The sequence below is a fragment of the Anomaloglossus baeobatrachus genome, chromosome 1 (assembly GCF_048569485.1).
Source record: "Anomaloglossus baeobatrachus isolate aAnoBae1 chromosome 1, aAnoBae1.hap1, whole genome shotgun sequence".
Taxonomy (NCBI): Eukaryota; Metazoa; Chordata; class Amphibia; order Anura; family Aromobatidae; genus Anomaloglossus; species Anomaloglossus baeobatrachus.
The window spans coordinates 99,075,067-99,095,162 of NC_134353.1; positions in this window are offsets into that span (position 1 = coordinate 99,075,067).

Below are 20,096 nucleotides of genomic sequence, written 5' to 3' on the forward strand. Positions count from 1 at the left end.
TGCCGCATTTTGGTGCGTTTTTAGTTCGTTTTTTCCCATGTGTTTTTTTTACTATAGCCAATGGCAAAAATGTAGGTCAAAAATGCACAAAGGATTGACATGCTGCTTCTTTTTTCTGAACCCAAAACTGTAAGGAAAAAAGAAGCAACGTGGGCACAGCATTTCTGAACTCTCAGACTTTGCTGGGGAGGGAAATGCATGCAGTTTAGAGCTTCAAACTGCACCAAAAAATGCATCAAAAAACGCAGCGTGCACACAAGACCTTACTTTGTTTTTTTTTATTGTCTGTACATGCCCCTGCTTACTTGTAAAGTACTGCTAAATATGTTGTTGCTATATAACTATAATTTCTTAATATTATTACTTGATACACTCAAGTACGATGGGTATGAAAAAGATGACAGTGTTTCAGCAGGACAACAAGCCAAAGCGTACGTCAAGCCCCAAACCCTCCACGCAACGGGGACCCAACCAACAGAGAGTGCCGGTGACAAAGCAACCTGGGTCACTACATTGGCACTCACACTCCATAGGACCTGAGCCAGCAATCCCTGGGTCCGAGTAAGTAGAGACTGTTAAAAACAACCTGGTGTGGTCTCCCTGACACAGCCCTACCTGCGGAGGGCCTAACACCATCGCTAAAACCAACACCAACTCTGGGAGTACCCACATTCAGCAGTGGCGGTTCTCCACCTTTAACCGCAACCCGCGGGTGGCGTCACATGAACATTAACTCTTATCTCCCCATTTGCAACCGCCCAGGACCCAGTACCCCCTTACCTGGGCGCGACAATAGCCAAGATGATTGTCTATAATATTAATGTAGTCTCACATATGAAGCTGTAGTGGCTGGTGAGCTATGAAGCCTGAAAGTCAAAAGTTCAAAACATTGTTACCCTTCTTGGTAACCCGGCTGGTCTGCAGATGTGGTTCAGCTGCTGCAAGATTATCTTCTCCCCTCACACACTGAGCTGCGGAGCTGTCCGCACTCACTCTGTGCCTTTGTTCTCTGCTCTCTCCAGGGTCAGGCTCTCACCAGTCTGTTATAGAGCACACCTCTTTGTTCTCAGCTAGCTTCACCCTTTTTCTCCAATTTGCTCAGCCACTCTTTCTCTTCCTCTGATTCTCCTCTTTCATGATGTAAAGAGGGCCAAAGTCTGCTGGGAGTTCTAATCCAGGGCATTGCAGCAAAATCCCCAACAGCAGTAGTCTATGAACACATTGCTCCCGCTGCAGGTGTTACATTAGCAATAGCTTAATAAAAGTTATCTTTTAAAATTTCGGGTTTTTTTTCTTATTTTTTTATATGTGATTATTTGGAGCCCTTTCTTGAAAAACCCATATATGCATCATATTTCAAATTTAAAAAATAGAAAGTTTGGCTGGAGAAGAGCCAAATGTAAAGTCAAACACTTAAAATCAGGAAATACATTTGAAAATTAAACATTAAAAGATAAATGAGGGAAATACAGACTGTCCTGAAAAGCACTCGAGCATATAAAAGAACTGTAAACTGATTTGCAGCCACCCGTGCCAGGCAGCTGCTGCCAAGACACATAAGGATCATAGGATGCATGAAAAATTGCCAGACATTGAGTAGTTTGTGCATTTATCACACAAGTGTGTAGAGATTACCAGAGCAGAGGCAGAAGTGTCCGTTCAAATTAAAGGATTTATTGTAGTATCAAGAAATATTAGCAAAACTGGTTTCTTTAGTTTGTCAGATAAAGGACAATCAAATTATGATGCATAAAGAGGACCTGTCATTTGCTATAAATAAGTAATGTCTTTACCTGGTCTAGGTGATGTAAAAGGCATCACCTTTTACACTTCTGGGAGCACTACAAGACCTGTGGCTTGGAGCAGGCAGCTCAGCCTGGGCTCTCTACAGCTACTTGGGATTCCAGGGTCTGCGGAGAGTGCAGGAAACACCCGCAGCCCGTTCCACATTCCATCCAAGGGACTGGAGGGACCCTGACCAGAAAGGACACACAGTGGGAACACTGGCGGTGACCTCCGAATTATCCGGGATCGGCTGGAGCCTATCACGGAGACCGGCACCCCTGGGCAACCAAAGGACAGTGAGTAAAGACCTGGAACCGCAACTACTGTGTCAGTCCTTCATTGCCGGTGCCGGCGCCCCATGCTTTGGCGCCAACAGCCACTACTACCTCCAACATCCTCCCTGGGGCCTAGCTTCACCTGTGGGAAGCTTAACTATCCTAGCTGCGACACAATCCACCCCAGAGGACAGCGACCGCAGCGGCGGCTAATCCCTGGCCGCATACCGTAGGTGGCATCACAAGACAAATACTACTTACAACATCCCCAATCCTCTCATCCCAACCTTCACCCCCCCTTTTGTTGTACACCTCAGGGCCACGAAGCCAGGCAGGGCCACCCATAACATCCCAGACCCAACATCACCGGCCGGCGACGAGTAATTTAAACCCTGCCCCGTGGGTGCTACAGAAGCGTTCTACAGGGTTGTCATGTGTGCTATATTGCTACCCAACAAGAAAGACCAGATTCTCACCAACATTTAGGTTGGTAAAATAAGGAAGTCTACAGTCATGAGGAATAGTAAGTACGCCTTAATCCCTTCACCCCCAGGCAATTTTCCATTTTTCTTCTTTTTCTCCCCTTCTTCTGAGAGCCATAACATTTTTATTTTTCCATCAATATAACCATATGAGGGCTTAGTTTTTTTGCAGGATGAGTTGTACTTTTGAAAGACAAGAAACAAAAAAGTCCAGCTCACCCCAATATAAATGATGTGATCCTGAGACGGTGCACGGATGGAAGGCAAATCCACAGCATGTAGGTAAGTAATGAAAATCCAGCAACTGCGTCCAGTAAAATAAAAAACTTCGACTTTTATTTCAACAAGGTTAAAAGCGATAAAACCAATTCACATGAATGGAAAGGAAGACGCGTTTCGGACAGTGTATGTCCTTAGTCATCTAACATCATGAGTGAACACACAAATGTTTTATAGCCAAAAAGAAACATGTGACAACCAATCACCTGGACAGCTGATTACATTGGCTGAACATGCACCAAGCACAACACATATGTGGAATAAAGACTGATTGATCACTATGCAATATAAACAGAAAACTGGAAGGTCTGGGAAAAAAAAAAAAAAAAAAAAAAAAAAAAAAAAAACAAAAACTATAACGAACCACAAATGATCAATTTTGATAAATGTTATTCAGTTCGTTTCTCAAATTTAAACCAAAGGGCATCCTAGTGTCTAAGTCAAAGATCCATTTTGCCTCTTTTAAATGCAATATAGACACAGGATTTCCTCCTCTCTTAGGTAAAAAAATCTGTTCAATAGCATTGACTCTGAAGGAGTCCACATTGCCACTGTGCACATTGATAAAGTGCTGAGAGGTACCTGATGGGCTTCTGCTACTAATGTTTTTTATATCATAGAGATGTTCAGAAATCCTGCGTCTTAATGTGCGATTTGTACTACCTACATATTGTACATCACAGGAGGTGCAGGTAATCAAATAAATTACCCCACTGGATCCACAATTGATAAAAGTTTTAATATTAAATTCCTTTTTTGATGTACAATAAAAAAATTTTTTTGTATTGTACATATGTTTGCACAAACCGCATAATTTGTGTCCACACTTGTAGGACCCAGTAGTGGAAAGCCACGTTCTTGCATTGTTTTTATTCTGGGAAATTTTGTTCAGGTGGTCACTGGGAGACAAAATCGAACCTATGGTGCGGTTTCTTTTGGAAACAAACTTTACACCATCCCCTAGAATGTTTTTTAAGGTATTATCGATAGTCAAAATGGGCAAGAATTTTTTTACAATATTAACTATAGAAAAATAATCTTTGCTAAATTTAGTAGAAAAGACTACCGAATTGGAGGATGTTTTTTCAGAAAAGGTTTTTTTCATCAAATACTGATCTCTGTTTTTTTCATTGGTTTTGTCCATGGCTTTTTTTATAATTGAACTAGAGTAACCTCTATTTTTGAATCTGCTGGCAATTCGATCACATTCAGCCCCAAAAGCAGCCTCAGATGTACAACAACGTTTAGCTCTAATAAATTCCCCAGTGGGTATATTATTGGCAATGTGTTTGGGGTGGCAGCTCCGGGCATGAAGGAGTGAATTGCCAGCAGACAATTTTCTGTAAACCGTACAATCGATTTTTTGAGTAGCAGTATTAGATGAGAAAAACACATCCAAAAAAGAAATTTTATTTGAGTCATGTGCATACGTAAACCTGAGATTATAAGGGTTATTTCTGATATAGAACATGAAATTGTCCAAGCAAGGAGTGTCTCCATCCCAGATGATGATGACATCATCTATGTATCTCAAAAAAATAATGATGTTTTTAATAAAGGGATTATTGACAGAAAAAATATATTCTTCTTCCCACCAGGAAAGAAAAATATTTGCAAGTGATGGAGAAAAACGAGCACCCATTGCACAGCCTTGTAGCTGGATATAGAATTCACCCAAAAATACAAAAAAATTATTTTCCAGCAAAAACCTAGTGACCTCCAGTATAAAATACTGAAGGTCATCAGAATAGTTGCTGTATTTGTGTAAAGAATGTTTTAGGGCAAGAATAGCAAGATCATGTGGAATGGAAGTGTACAGGCTCTGAATATCACAGGTCACCCAGCTATATTGATTCTGCCAGGAAAAATCTGAAAAAACATTAAGAATGTGTTTAGTATCCTGAATATAGCTGGGTGATACATGAGACAGAGCCTGCAACCTGACATCCAACCACTCAGAGAGGTGTTCAAGCCATGAATTGATGCCAGACACAATGGGCCTGAAACTGGGTGGGAACAGACCCTTATGGGTTTTGGGCAGGGCATGGAAAAGCGGTATAGAAGGAAATTCTGGGTTAAGAAACTCAGTTTGTTTCTGATTTAATATGCCTAGATGAAAACCCTCCTCCAAAATGCGAACAAGAGCAGATCTGATCACTTCAGTAGGATTATTTGGGATTTTTTTATATGTAGTGTTGTCATTTAACATATTAAGAAGTTCCCTTTCATATAATCCAATATCTAATACAGTCACTGAACCGCCCTTATCAGAGCCCCTAATGATGATATTGTCATTGTCCCGCAGTTCCTGCAAGGCAGACCTCTCAGCAGCAGATAAATTAGATCTAATATTAACATGAGTTTTAGAAAGTTCAATTAATTCCTTTTCAACTACGTTTTGAAAATCATCCATAGCCTGACATTTGGATTGTATGGGGTAATATTTAGTGTTTGGAACTCTGCTGGAAAAATTTCTATCCTGCAGTGTTTGGATAACACCCCCAGAGTCAGAAAAATCACGTAGATGCTGCAGAGAGATCTGTTCTGTAAAGGAAGTGGGGACAAAAGCAACACCATCATCAACATTGCTAGATGGTAAATCAATATCATTTTCATCAAAAAAATGTTTTTTTACTGTTAACTTGCGAATAAATTTGTTAACATCGAGCAGAGTTTCAAAGACATCAAATCTGGTAGTGGGAACAAAATTAAGTCCTTTACTCAAAACAGCAATGTGGTCATCAGTCAGAATAGTAGCAGACAAATTCAAAACCGTGAGATGTAATTCATTCAATATTTCCCCCGTCTGGTGCGGTGGTGATGCATTCCGTCTATAGGCATGTTTAGATCCTGCTCTTCGTAGTCGTTTCCTTTTCCTTTGGAATTTCTCTGAGGCTTGCTCGGGTAGTTTTTTGAACTACCTGATTGAGGTGCAGATGAATTACCAACAATGGAGGCATCAGAATCAGATATATCTGTGGTGTAATCTGACGAGTCCATCTCTGTTGATGAAAAACTGACTCTGGTACCATTGTCCTTATATTTTTTGTTATTATTATGTTTCAAAATTGATCTGGGTCCAAATGGACGTCTGATCCTGTTAGCAGGCCAATTATATACCTGATTATTCTCAAAGTCCACAGTATCGCGTTTAAATTTTTTCTCTTTGATGGTAGTAATGGCATCCTCCAATTTGGACAAATTCATATTAATTTTACCTTTTAAAGTCCCAAAAGTTTCATTTGTGGAAAACTTGGATAAATCAGTCTCTATTTTCTTTATATGATCATCTAGTTCTTTCAATTTGATACTTTCTTTGTCCACAATAAGTTGTATCAATTTCAGAGAGCACTCAGATAAAACCGCATCCCAAGATTTTAAAAAATCAGGACCATAATCAGTGGTGGGACGTTTTCTGATACGTAACCCTCTAGGAATCATGGAGTTATCAGAGTATGCCGATAAGGTTTTGTGGTCCCACCATACTTTAAGCCGTGTGGTCATTAGTTTCTCCAATTCCCACATGAGGGAGTTAAGTTCATTTTGTTGTTCAGGGATAATGCGGTTGTTTTTGCTCATAAAGATATTAGCAGCCTTGTCCAGACGACTGCGGTTGTTGACATTGAAAAAATCATCATCAAAGTGCGAAGTGTCTTGAGTCATAATAATATCTCAATCCAAACCGTATATTCAGTGAAGTTTATATAAATGTAATATCCTCATATATAAACGGTGGAGAGAAGTAGGGGAGCACGTGTAGCCACAATAAGTAAAGAAACAAAAAAGTCCAGCTCACCCCAATATAAATGATGTGATCCTGAGACGGTGCACGGATGGAAGGCAAATCCACAGCATGTAGGTAAGTAATGAAAATCCAGCAACTGCGTCCAGTAAAATAAAAAACTTCGACTTTTATTTCAACAAGGTTAAAAGCGATAAAACCAATTCACATGAATGGACAGGAAGACGCGTTTCGGACAGTGTATGTCCTTAGTCATCTAACATCATGAGTGAACACACAAATGTTTTATAGCCAAAAAGAAACATGTGACAACCAATCACCTGGACAGCTGATTACATTGGCTGAACATGCACCAAGCACAACACATATGTGGAATAAAGACTGATTGATCACTATGCAATATAAACAGAAAACTGGAAGGTCTGGGAAAAAAAAAAAAAACAAAAAAAAAAAAAAAAGGTTTACGTATGCACATGACTCAAATAAAATTTCTTTTTTGGATGTGTTTTTCTCATCTAATACTGCTACTCAAAAAATCGATTGTACGGTTTACAGAAAATTGTCTGCTGGCAATTCACTCCTTCATGCCCGGAGCTGCCACCCCAAACACGTTGTCAATAATATACCCACTGGGGAATTTATTAGAGCTAAACGTTGTTGTACATCTGAGGCTGCTTTTGGGGCTGAATGTGATCGAATTGCCAGCAGATTCAAAAATAGAGGTTACTCTAGTTCAATTATAAAAAAAAGCCATGGACAAAACCAATGAAAAAAACAGAGATCAGTATTTGATGAAAAAAACCTTTTCTGAAAAAACATCCTCCAATTCGGTAGTCTTTTCTACTAAATTTAGCAAAGATTATTTTTCTATAGTTAATATTGTAAAAAAATTCTTGCCCATTTTGACTATCGATAATACCTTAAAAAACATTCTAGGGGATGGTGTAAAGTTTGTTTCCAAAAGAAACCGCACCATAGGTTCGATTTTGTCTCCCAGTGACCACCTGAACAAAATTTCCCAGAATAAAAACAATGCAAGAACGTGGCTTTCCACTACTGGGTCCTACAAGTGTGGACACAAATTATGCGGTTTGTGCAAACATATGTACAATACAAAAAAATTTTTTTCTTGTACATCAAAAAAGGAATTTAATATTAAAACTTTTATCAATTGTGGATCCAGTGGGGTAATTTATTTGATTACCTGCACCTCCTGTGATGTACAATATGTAGGTAGTACAAATCGCACATTAAGACGCAGGATTTCTGAACATCTCTATGATATAAAAAACATTAGTAGCAGAAGCCCATCAGGTACCTCTCAGCACTTTATCAATGTGCACAGTGGCAATGTGGACTCCTTCAGAGTCAATGCTATTGAACAGATTTTTTTACCTAAGAGAGGAGGAAATCCTGTGTCTATATTGCATTTAAAAGAGGCAAAATGGATCTTTGACTTAGACACTAGGATGCCCTTTGGTTTAAATTTGAGAAACGAACTGAATAACATTTATCAAAATTGATCATTTGTGGTTCGTTATAGTTTTTTGTTTTTTTTTTTTTTTTTTTTTTTCCCAGACCTTCCAGTTTTCTGTTTATATTGCATAGTGATCAATCAGTCTTTATTCCACATATGTGTTGTGCTTGGTGCATGTTCAGCCAATGTAATCAGCTGTCCAGGTGATTGGTTGTCACATGTTTCTTTTTGGCTATAAAACATTTGTGTGTTCACTCATGATGTTAGATGACTAAGGACATACACTGTCCGAAACGCGTCTTCCTTTCCATTCATGTGAATTGGTTTTATCGCTTTTAACCTTGTTGAAATAAAAGTCGAAGTTTTTTATTTTACTGGACGCAGTTGCTGGATTTTCATTACTTACCTACTTTTGAAAGACACTATTCATTCTGCCCCATATTGTACTGGAAAATTATTGTGTTCACTATGCGGTAAAACTGATCTGGCATTATGATTCCCCAGGTCAGTACAAGTTCGCAGATACCAAACATCTATAGTTTAACTTTCATCTAAGTGGTGAAAAAAATTCAGAATTTTGTAAAAAAAAATAAAAAATATCACTTTTGTGGCCATTCTTTGAGACCTATAGGGCTCTCATTTCTCAGGATCTGGGGCTCAGTGAGGCTTATTTTTTGCGTCCTGAGCTGGCATTTTAATTACACCATTTTTGGATAGATGCAACATTCTGATCGCTTTTTACAGCATTTTAATGCAATGATGTGGGGATAAAAAAAAAATTAATTTTGGCATTTGGAATTTTTTTCTCCTACGCCGTGTGCCAATCAGATTACTAGAATTATATTTTGATAGATCGGACATTTCTGAACACAGGGATACCAAATATGTGTATCTTTTTATGATTACTATTGTTTTATTTTCAATAAAGCAAAAGGGGTTGATTTGAACTTTAAGGTTTTTATGATATTTTTTAATATTATTTATTTATTGATTTTACTAGTCCCCACAGGTGACTTTATGACTGCACAGTCTGATCGCTTCTGCTGATCACAGCAATGCTTCAGCATCCATCTGATCAGCAGAAATGCTGCTCATCTATGAGTGTCTGCGTTCTGCCGGCATTCACAGGAAACACATCATGACAGCTTCAACGGTCATCATCTGACCACATACTGCCATGGCAACCATTGGTGCCCCATGTTCATATCATGGGGCTGCCAATGGCAGTGGAAAACAGCATGATCCCCACTGGAGCGCTTTAGATCGCTCTGTCAGAGTTTGACAGCGCTATCTAAGGGGTTAGCAGGTGTGGGTGGATCTCCGATCCACCCGCGTCTGTTAGTCGCACATGTCAGATCAGCATACATGTCATACACAACCAATGAAGTATAGGTACAGGTATGTATAGGTACTTATTGGTTGTGAAGGGATTAAACTTTATAGTTTTACATATCAGGTCATAATAAAAAAATTTGGTCCTTACAAAATCAACGGCAGTCTTGATGTGATGGCATATTGGCCTGTTGGAGTCAGATTCTCTTGATTCATTAAAACGAATGTGCCACCCCCGTGCCAGCAGCTGGGTTACCGCTGCTGCTCGGATCTGGGGTGGCTCGAGGGGTCTCTCGACCCGGGAGTCGCGCGGCCACTCAATTAAAAGAAGGGGGGGAGATATGTACAGGTTTTTTTTTTGAAAGTTCGTGATGCCACCCACGGTGCATGGTAATGTGAGGGACCACCGCTGCCATTGGGGAGCCCAGTGACGATGATGTGGCAGCCTGATGTTTAACCCCTCCGTGGGTAGGGGGTTTGTGTCCCAGAGCCCATTGATGGTTGGGATATATTTGGGTGCCGTGGGGGGATAGGAACAGGGGTCTTCAAGGTACTCACTCGGTCCTGGAATAACGACACCAACAGCTTCTAAACCAGAGTTCTGAGCTCCACTGCAGCCTGCGGGGAGCACGATTGGATCCGTGACCTTTGTGTTGCTGTTAGCCTGTGGCCCTGTCCTTGGCACCTTCTTCTCTGTTGGACCCGAGGGTATAAAACTCTTCGGGTCCCGCTCACCCGTTTGGCTAACGGAGTGAGCTTGCCCTCAGGGTTCATGCGTAGGATTTTATTAGACTGTAGTGGGAAAGTCCTATCCCATCGGTGCGCTAATACCCCGATTTTGGAGCAGGTTGGGGATGACACTTGAAGTCTTCACCCCCGTCGGGTAAATTACCGGAACGCGTGAAGCTACTTTCCGGCCTGGGGTCCACGTACCTCGTCATGCCCTGGCCCCTTCCCAGTGATAGCTCAAGGCCGCCGGCTGCCCTCCTCGGCAGTCCATGCCCCTTGACACTGTCCCCTGCAACCGGGTTCCAGCTCCTACCGGGCCCAGACCAACGTCTGCCACCTAGTACTCAGGAGCCCTGCTCCGTGAACTCTCCCTTCCACTTCCCAAGCTCAACTCCCTCCTGTTACTTTCCTCACTCTCCCCCAACCAACCCCCCATGTGGGCGTCCCTATTCCCTTCAGGCCCCCCAATGGTGTGTCTGGTAGGTTAAAGTGGAGAGTGTTCCTAGGATTCTGATTGGCTAAGCTGTTAGCAACACCAAAGGACCAGGATCCGTAACCAAGGAGGGTGGATAATGTGCAGAAGGGCAGATTGCACAATACCCTGTGACGACCTGATAGGCCAGGGCGTCACAAGTACATGAGTCCATGCATTTTTCCAGAAATCTTACTCCAGTCAGTTATGATGTAAGATTTGTTGCATAAGGAAAACTATGACTTGTTATGAATTAGATGAGATGTGGTGAAGTGCCCCTGTTCTGCATCAGCTTCTTTCATTTTGACTGACTTTAAAAGGCAAAACGTTGCAAATATTTTGAGCAATTCCGTGTTCCAGAAACATTTTTCAGCTTTTCAAAGTGGTTTACACCAGAATTCTGATGTTAACTAGTCATGAGCGAATATATTCAGCACTATTCGTTACTTGCACAAATATTAAGGTATTCTAGATATTCTATTTGTGATAACCGGAGCAGGTAATGGAGACAGCTGTGTACTGGTATTCTCAGGCTGGGAAGATCTATGATTATTTGGCCTCCCCAGCCTAGAAATAGCAGCCCACAGATGCCCCACAATTGGTGCAGCTCCTGTGGCACAGTTAGAGCACCAGGGGACCCGGCTGGGAGAAGCGGGGGCATCAGACAGGCCACTGGAGTCCGAAGTGTGACCACCAGTGAATCTGCAACTGGATTGCCGCACTGCCAGATTGCAGAACATGGCGGTACAGCAGTCCGTTAGTCGGGCAGTCAGGTCATCGGAATTTATATTCAGTAAACTCAGCTGAACCCACTGCAACATTGCCGGACTGCTGTGCGGCTGTGTCTTGCAATCTGATGGTCCATCAATCCGGCAGCGGGCTCAAAGGAATTTACTGAGAGCTGAATCCGGTGACCTGGCTACTGAGAATATATGAGTTTCCCATTGACTGCAATTAGATCTGTTATTCATGATGAATACAACAATTCTTGGCATAAGGAAACATTTACTCTTTCTTATCTGCTGGTTGTGCCACAGGGCTGGTACCAGCCCCCTGGCTCTGGATACTCATGGGACATCCTCATGCAAAATGTCCAACCTTATCGCAGCGCCGGCAGATCGGTTGCCCATCAGCATCGTAACGATCAAGAACCTGGGGCAGTGGGTTTCTCCCGCTTCGCTGCCAGGGAAGATCATCAGCACTGAAAGCCAGTTCAATGGTTGCAGATTGCTGAGCCCCTTGCTTGAATTGCACCGCATTGGTCAGAGTAGCCATACCTTTGATCAACTCCAGGATCCGGAGCCGCAGTTCATTGATGGAGTCCTTACCCATGGTTTGTTCCTTGGCTCCCACCAGCACCAGTGTAGCTAGCTCCAACCCCGGTTGCTGAAGCATAGCACTGTCGTGATCCGGCTCACGCAACGCCCGGATAGCCCAGTCTTTAAATTCGCAAAGCTGAGGTTAGGGCTTTGCATGGACACAATGCGCAGCTGGGTCTGGTGGGCATCAGTCAGCAGGCGGTTGTCATGTATCACTCCCTCCGGTTCCACCTGCCGAATCTTTATCTCAGCTGCTGTGCTGGTATCGAAGTTTCTTTGAGTTTAGTCAAAATGTCCTTTGCCACTCTTTTATCGGTCTCTGGCCAGGACTTGACTTCTCGCCGAGCTGCTCCGGTCAATTGGCCAATAAGGACGCTGGCTTTCTGGTCCTCCATCATAGGATACACCCAAAATAAACTGTACAGTCTCTCCTTAAAGTCAGTCAGGGTATATGTGTGTCGCACCCGCGTCGGCAGCCTGACGCTGCCGTTCAGATCCGGATCCGCGGTGGCTTGAGGGGTCTCCGGACCCGAGGGGTCGGGTTTGTGCGGCCACCCGGAATAAAGAGGGGTATTTACAGGGGAAGGTGTGGAAGCTTCGTGACGCCACCCATTGTGAGTGGTAAGACAGAGTACCACCGCTGCGATTAGGAGTACCCGGTGGCGATGGTGTGGGCAGCTAGGTGTTTAACCCCTCTACGGGTAGGGGGAATTCCCCGGGACTCGGTGATGGTGTCGGGGAGGAGCCTTCGGGCCGGTAGGGGTTAATTGCGTACTCACTCAGTCCAATAATGCTGACGCTTACAACCGTGGTAAACCAAAGTTCTTGATGCCACTGCAGCAGGTGCAAGCACGCCCGGATCCTTTTTAGCATAGAACTAAAGGGGTCCCGCTCACCAGTATGGCTAACTGGTTGAGCTTGCTCTCAAGGTTCACGCTTGGGATTTTCTGGACTATGTAATGGGAAAGTCCTATCCCTCTCGTTGCGCTAGTACCTCGATTTTGGAGCGGGTAGAGAACGGATCTTGAAGGCTCTGTCCTCGTTGGGTAAATTACCAGGACACCTGAAGCTACTTCCTGGCTTAGAGTCCACGCACCCCGTCGTGCACTGGCCCCTGCCCGGTGATGGCACAAGGACGCCGGCTGTCCTCCTCAACAGTCCGTGCCCCTTGTCACGATCGCCTGCGACCGGGGTCCAGCTCCTATCAGGCCCAGACCAACGTCTGCCACCTAGTAGTCTCAAGGAGCCCAGCTCCTGACCTCTCCTCTCGAGAGTCACTCCTCAACTCACTTGTGACCTCTCCTCCTGAGAGTCACTTCTCAACTGCCTGTCTCCTGACACTCCTGACCTCCCCTTAACTTCCCTTAACCAATCCCTCAAGTGGGCGACCCTAATCCCTTCAGGGTGTCCACTGGTGTGTCTGGTGAGTGTGATGCAGAGTGTTCCTAGGGTTTTGATTAGCTTGTTCTTAGTAACACCAAAGGTCAGGGACCCATAACCAAGGAGGAGGTGGATATCATGCAGAAGGGCAGATTGCACAATACCCTGTGACGACCTGATAGGCCAGGGCGTCACATATGCCTCCCCGGAATACTGGGGTAGCTTCTGGAAGGTACGGCATGGTAAACGGCAGCACCGGAGCTGGGGTTAATGCAGCAGCTCTGGCAACAGGAACAGTTTGGTCTCTTTCTTCACTGGACATGCCTCGACCAGTGGTTTCCCGCTCTGGCTTAGAGGCATGGAGTCTCCTACTCATTTCTGACAGTGGGGTTCTCCTTTGCGCTCTTTCTGGGCTCCACCCACACTTTCGCGCTCTTTTTGGGTCCTGCCCACGATGACATGCCCCTTCTTTTTCTGTGCGGAATGATTAATGGTGACTGTCTTTTTTAAGAGATAGTTTTAACACAGTTCTGTAAGGTGCACAGTACCCGTTGTGGCAGGCACTTTATTCTGTTTGTCACGCCAAGTTGTAGCACCCACGGGCAGGAGTTAAATTACTCATCGCCAGGCCGGTGATGTCGGGTCTGGGATGTCACAGGTGACCCTGCCCGGCTTCGTGGCCCCGAAGTGTACACCAAAAGGAGGGTGAAGGTTGGGATGAGAGGATTGGGGATGTTGGGAGTAGTAGTTGTCTTGTGACGCCACCTATGGTATGCGGACAGGGATTAGCCGCCACTGCTGTCGCTGTCCTCTGGGGCAGATGGTGTCGTAGCTAGGATAGATCACCTTCTCACAGATGAAGCTAAGCCCCTGGAGGATGATGGAGAGCCAAAGCGCGTGGCGCCGGCAATGAAGGACTGACACAGTAGTTGCGGTTTCAGGTCTTTACTCACTGTCCTTTGGTTGCCTGGAGGTGCTGGTCTCCGCCGTCATGGGTCCCAGCCGATCCCGGATAATTCGGAGGTCACCGCCAGTGTACCCACTGTGTGTCCTTTCTGGTCGGGGTTCCTCCAGTCCCTTGGATGGAATGTGGAATGGGCTGCAAGTGTGTCCTGCACTCTCCGCAGAACCTGGAATCCCCAGTACCTGTAGAAGTGTAAAAGATGATGCCTGGACCAAGCTCCCGGCTATCCTCCTCACCCCAAGCTGTACCCAGGGTAAACTGACTAAAGTGTGAAGATGCTCCTTTCTTTTCCCCAAGTGGTGCCCGCCCCCGAGGTGTTTATCCTAGTGACTGGGAAATTCCCATGCCTCGTGATGGCCACCCCCCCTATCTACCCTAGGCCAACCCCTGTGGGAAAGCACCTAACTGTGTGTAGTTTGTGGATGTGAGAAACACCAGCAGTTAACCTCTTCATTACTTGGGATGAGTATCGCACCTTAAGTGAGGTGCAGTACCCTGTGGCGACTGAAGCTTCAGGGGCGCCACACTTCAATACATCTTGGCACAGCTAGCAGGTTATGGCTACATGATACTGCCTTACTTGACATACAGACACATATATGGTATAGTCACATATGTATGGTATAGGTCACATTTCCTCATATAATTGTGTTTTCCTATGGACCCATTATGATTTTCTTCATATATCTGTTTTTTTGCAGACCGAGTGTCCGCAAAAAGAAAAATGATGACGTTTGTTTTTTTTATCCCATGGATCAAACTCGTTCATTGAAATCAATTACAAAATGGATCAAAGTTAAAATTTGTGTGTTTTCTGATTGCTGTCCATTTTTATTTTGTGTAATGGGTGGGAGAAGCCATACTGATTGTAAAAATGGACACCATCAATAAATGGATGAAAATCATACAGTGTACTAATGAAAAAAAACAAAACAACTTTTTTTCAGATGTGCAAATCAAAAAAAAGTATCTCTGAATGAGGATGTGAAGCAGCTGCCTTAATCAGAAGAAGGGGCAATCTTCTCCTTTGGGCCTTGACATGTAAACTTCACATAACTAAAAATAGAAATATCAAAAAACTGACCCGTACATCCAACAAATGTGAACAGGTGCTAACTGAAAAAACATAGTAACTATAAATGCATACAGTTGCACACTGAAAAAGTCAAAAATGTACAAGGGAAAATATGGCACTGCATTACTGCAAAAGAGAGATATTTAGTTTATGTATTGGCCAATGCATGCAAGCCCGGATACGGATGTTTTTAACCTAGATAGTGGCATTTAAGTTAGGTTCCTGGATTACAGAGATATACCTTGCCGATGGTTTCCGGACTTACATGCATTGGCCAATATATAAACTAAATATCTCTCTTTTGCAGTAATGCAGTGCCATATTTTCCCTTGTACATTTTTTTACTTTTTCAGTGTGCGACTGTATGCATTTATAGTTACTATGTTTTTTCAGTTAGCACCTGTTCACATTTGTTTTTTGATATTTCTAGTGACTCTTTTTCTGACAGGAATAGCTGTCATAACTCTCATCATCATCTAGCATAATCCTCACAGGCACATTACCACAAGGGGCAATATGGGCACATTACCACAGGAGGACATTACTAAAAGAGGAGGACCAGGATGGAAATATGACTACAAAATGTTGGCCAAAATTACCATATGGTGGTAATTGTAAAACGATATTACTTACAAGAAGGGGATAAAATATAAAAAAAATCAAAATAAAGAATTATTTTATTTTTCCCATAAAAAGTATTTTTAATATATAAACTGAAATAAAAACTTACACATTTATTATAATAAACAAGCAAAAAACGTTCAAAAAATGTGATCCACAGGTTTATAGAAAAAATATGCGATCAGTAAATATGTCACTGGGTCCAGCAAATAATGCGTCCCCCCAAATATTTTTTTTTCTATGTGCGGCCCTTATACTCAGCCGAGTTTGAGACCCCTGCTGTACAGGGATCAGCCCTATTCTCATTTGCATATGGAAAGACTAGAAGCAATGGGATGAAACTGATTAAGAGGAGACGCAGATTAGTTACTGGAAAAACTCTTTTACAGTGAGGGTGATCAATGAGTGGAACAGGCTGCCACGAGAGGTGGTGAGTTCCTCTTCAATGGAAGTCTTCAAAAAGAGAAAGGGACAGATGTGGAATAATATAGTGAAACCTGCTGGGAACAGGGGGTTAGACCAGATGACCCTGGAGGTCCCTTCCAACCTTAACATTCTATTCTATTGTATGATTCTATGACATCATAAACTACTCATAAAATATTAAGGATATTTGGCTTTCGGGTGAAATTTCTGGATGATCCTAAAATGCCCTCTAACCTTTTCAGGTGAACTTAATGTGACCTTCTCTAAACTTTAAGATGCACATGTCCAACTGTTCAATGTTTTAGATCTTTTTGCTGTTCTCTAACAAGGAGCTTAATGGCAACATTCACAACAGGTGTTTGATTCATGCATCGCCCAATAAATTTTGGGGTTCAATTAGAATTAGTAGTTAAACAGTCCTCCCCATCATGTTGTTCACATTTTCACATCATAAGACAAGACAAAATCTACCAATTGATAAACAATACCGCGTCATTGCGAAGCTTCAAGCAGGATGTTCTCAGATGGAAGAGGCCACTGAGATTAGCGTGTCACAGAGTGTCATGAACAGGTTGCAACAGAGATATAGAGAGACTGGAAGAGTCACAGAAAGATAACCTTTGGACACATCCCACAATGATGACCACTTCATTGTGAATTGTGGCCTTCGGGACTGGATGATGAATGCCACACAACTCCAGTCACATTTAAGGGAGGTGAGAGACTCCCAAGTGTCAAATCAGATCATTCAAAACAGTTTATATCAACCTGGTCTGTGTGATAGATGACCTTTAAGAGCACTCGACCACACCAACAGGCACAGGTGTCGTCATTTTATTGAACTAGGAACCAGTGTTGTTCACTGATGAAAGTCAATTCACGTTGTACAGAAATGATGTTGCAGACATCAAGGAGAGCGTTATGCATCAGCCACTGTTTTCACCAGACGAGCCTTTGGTGGTGGTGGTGTAACAGTGTGGGTCGGTGTGTCTAGTCAATACAGTACTGCCCTACACTGTGTGAATGTGTCACGCTCCCCGGGTCCCCTGCCACGCTCTCCGGCTCCCCTGCCACGCTCCCCGGCTCCCCTGCCTCGCTCCCCGGCTCTCCTGCCTCGCTCCCCGGCTCCTCTGCCAGGCGTCTCCCGCTCCACGGCCTCCATGCCCCATCACCTGCGGTCCCCAGGCAGCCCGGTCCCCGCTCCCGGCGCCCGCCGGCATCTCAGCTCCAGCCCGGCTCTCCTGCCTCCTGTTCTCCGCTCCCTGCCCTGGCTTCTGGCACCCGGGCCTCGCGCATGCGCATTAGGGCGCGCGCGCGGTCATTGACCCTCTCTTAAAGGGCCAGTGTCCTCCAAACAGGATATTGCAGAAGTAGGTACAGGGTATATAGGGAGATCCTTTCCAAGTGGGCGGGGCCTGTTCTTCGTGTTTTGCCAAGCTAGGAGTCAGGTTCCTTTGTGTCTTGTGGTATACTTACCTATCTCTCTCCTAGAGCCGCTCCTGCCTCGCCAACCGGTTCTGACGATACCCGAACCCCGAACGGTGACGGCCAGCCATCCCGTCAGTCCATACCAACTCCGCTCCCTGTGGTGACCCGTCTTCTCGCTCCGTCGGTTCCGGATCTGCCTGACGTCATCTCGGCCTTCGAACCTGAGCCCCGTCACCCGGACTGCCTTCCGTGACTCCGTGGTCCCAGGGACTTCTCCACTCTTCTGTACGGACTGTCCTACTACCCGTAGTGCTCGGCTACCGGGCACCTTGCCCTCGGTGAGGTGTTCAGCCCAGTGGATCCACCTTCCGGGTCTGCCCGTCCACCTGGCCCTAACAGTAACAGAATGGTACAGTAATAGCCCCCACTACTGGAATAACATCATTAATCCAGTAATTGTATCTCTGTATGAACAACACAAGCCTAATGTCATCTTTATGGACGACAATGCTCCAGCTCATTGGGGTGGCATTGTAGTGGGTGGTTGTGCCCCCATGCTCTGCATAAAATGTCTGTTTTATGTGCTATGTGTAAAGTTATTAAGTAATGCAAATTTAGGTATGAAACTGTCACATACGACTTAGGTTTTAGGTAAGAGACAGGTTTTTGCATGTAACGGAAGACAGAAGTATTTTACTATAGTAATGTTGTCATTGAGTTAGAGTACAAGGAAAGATAGTTTTAGGTATATAAAGGTTACTAGTAGTTAGGAGGAGAACAGTTATGTAGAGTGTGGCCATTTTAGGTAGAGAGGAAGAAAGCTTAAGGCAAGAAAGAAGGAAGGACGTGGGCCTAGGTGTGAGGGCTGGTCCTAAACCCTGAGACCAATCTCTGCAGATCCAGAGCCTTGGCTCATCCAGGCAGGCTTAGTGAAACCATCAGGTTAATAAATGGATAACAAGTTGGAAGAGGGAAGAGAGGATGATAGTTGTAAGAAAAACAAAGGGTTACTGAGGGAGAAAAAAGAGTTGCCGCGCATCCATAGAGGGCACTCATAGGGAAGGACAAGCTGCCGCTGCACCTATAATGGGAGCTTATAGGCCCAGAGGGAAGCCTACCACTGCACCCATAGTGGAAGTCTTACTGGGGAAAGAGTACCCTAGTGAGGAATTGAGAATACTGAATGCCATGTCTGCCATGAAGCTGCTGACTACAAGTAAAGAATATTTTATTAAGGAAACCCTGGTATTGTGTGATTCATGCACAGTAGCTTCCGGAAACAAGGAAGGGAACACGGACGCAGACTCACAGGAGCAAGTGAGTGCCAGGCACCTCCCATAGGTTCACATTCACACACAAAGATGCATTAGCGAAGGAGCGCGGCACCCGTGCAGTTGGGCGGTCTCCTTCAACATGATTAGGGAACAGCCCCTGGAGACTGGGGTACCTCATATGGAGCGGACTGCACTTTCTCCAGAAATCCTATGCGATCAGCTGTGTTGCCATGTAGAGGCGCCTAAATCTGTACCCTAGAACATCAATGACCTGGGATGCCAGGCAAAAAATAGCTCCACTTGTGAGCAGCAGGAGACATTGACATTTTTGGGGGTATACCCACTACTGATGTTGGTTTTTGTTTCAATAAATTGTTTGAGATGTGAAATCACCATGACGTATCTATAGGGATAAGCGGGTCTCCAACGTAAAACTTCCCCTTACCAACTGTACCTAAAATAATGACACAGACTACGACTTTATTGCACGAATGGCCACAGCTTTATTTAACAGTATATATGTACCCAAACTCGTGGCTCCACATGCCACCCATTGATAACACATAACCTGTACATATATACTTATTCTCCACAAACTACACCTGATAGATCCGTCCGAGAGGCCAACCATCATTCCTATCCCCCGGCCGTAACCTCCAACCGGCCCAGAGGACCACCTCGGCCGTGACCAACCGACCCGAGGTGTGGGGTAATAACGTTCCATCGTTAATTACCCCTCCCCAGAACCTGCAGGACCTCCGCCCACAAGTTCCCATCCAAACCGAAGCCAGTCCCCCTGAGTGGCTTCATACCAACAAACCGACTGTCGGTACTCCCAACCTCTCTGAACGGACCTATCACTCCGCCACAGACCGGCCAAGTGACACCTTACTTGGCCCGGGCCCTCCACACCCCCATTGCTTTGCTCTAAGCCATCCCACAAACCCAACATCCACAAATCCAAACCTATATCCGTGAGATGGACCCCATCTCGCCTCAAACACTGCTCGGTGGACTCCTCCAGCTCCCTATGTCG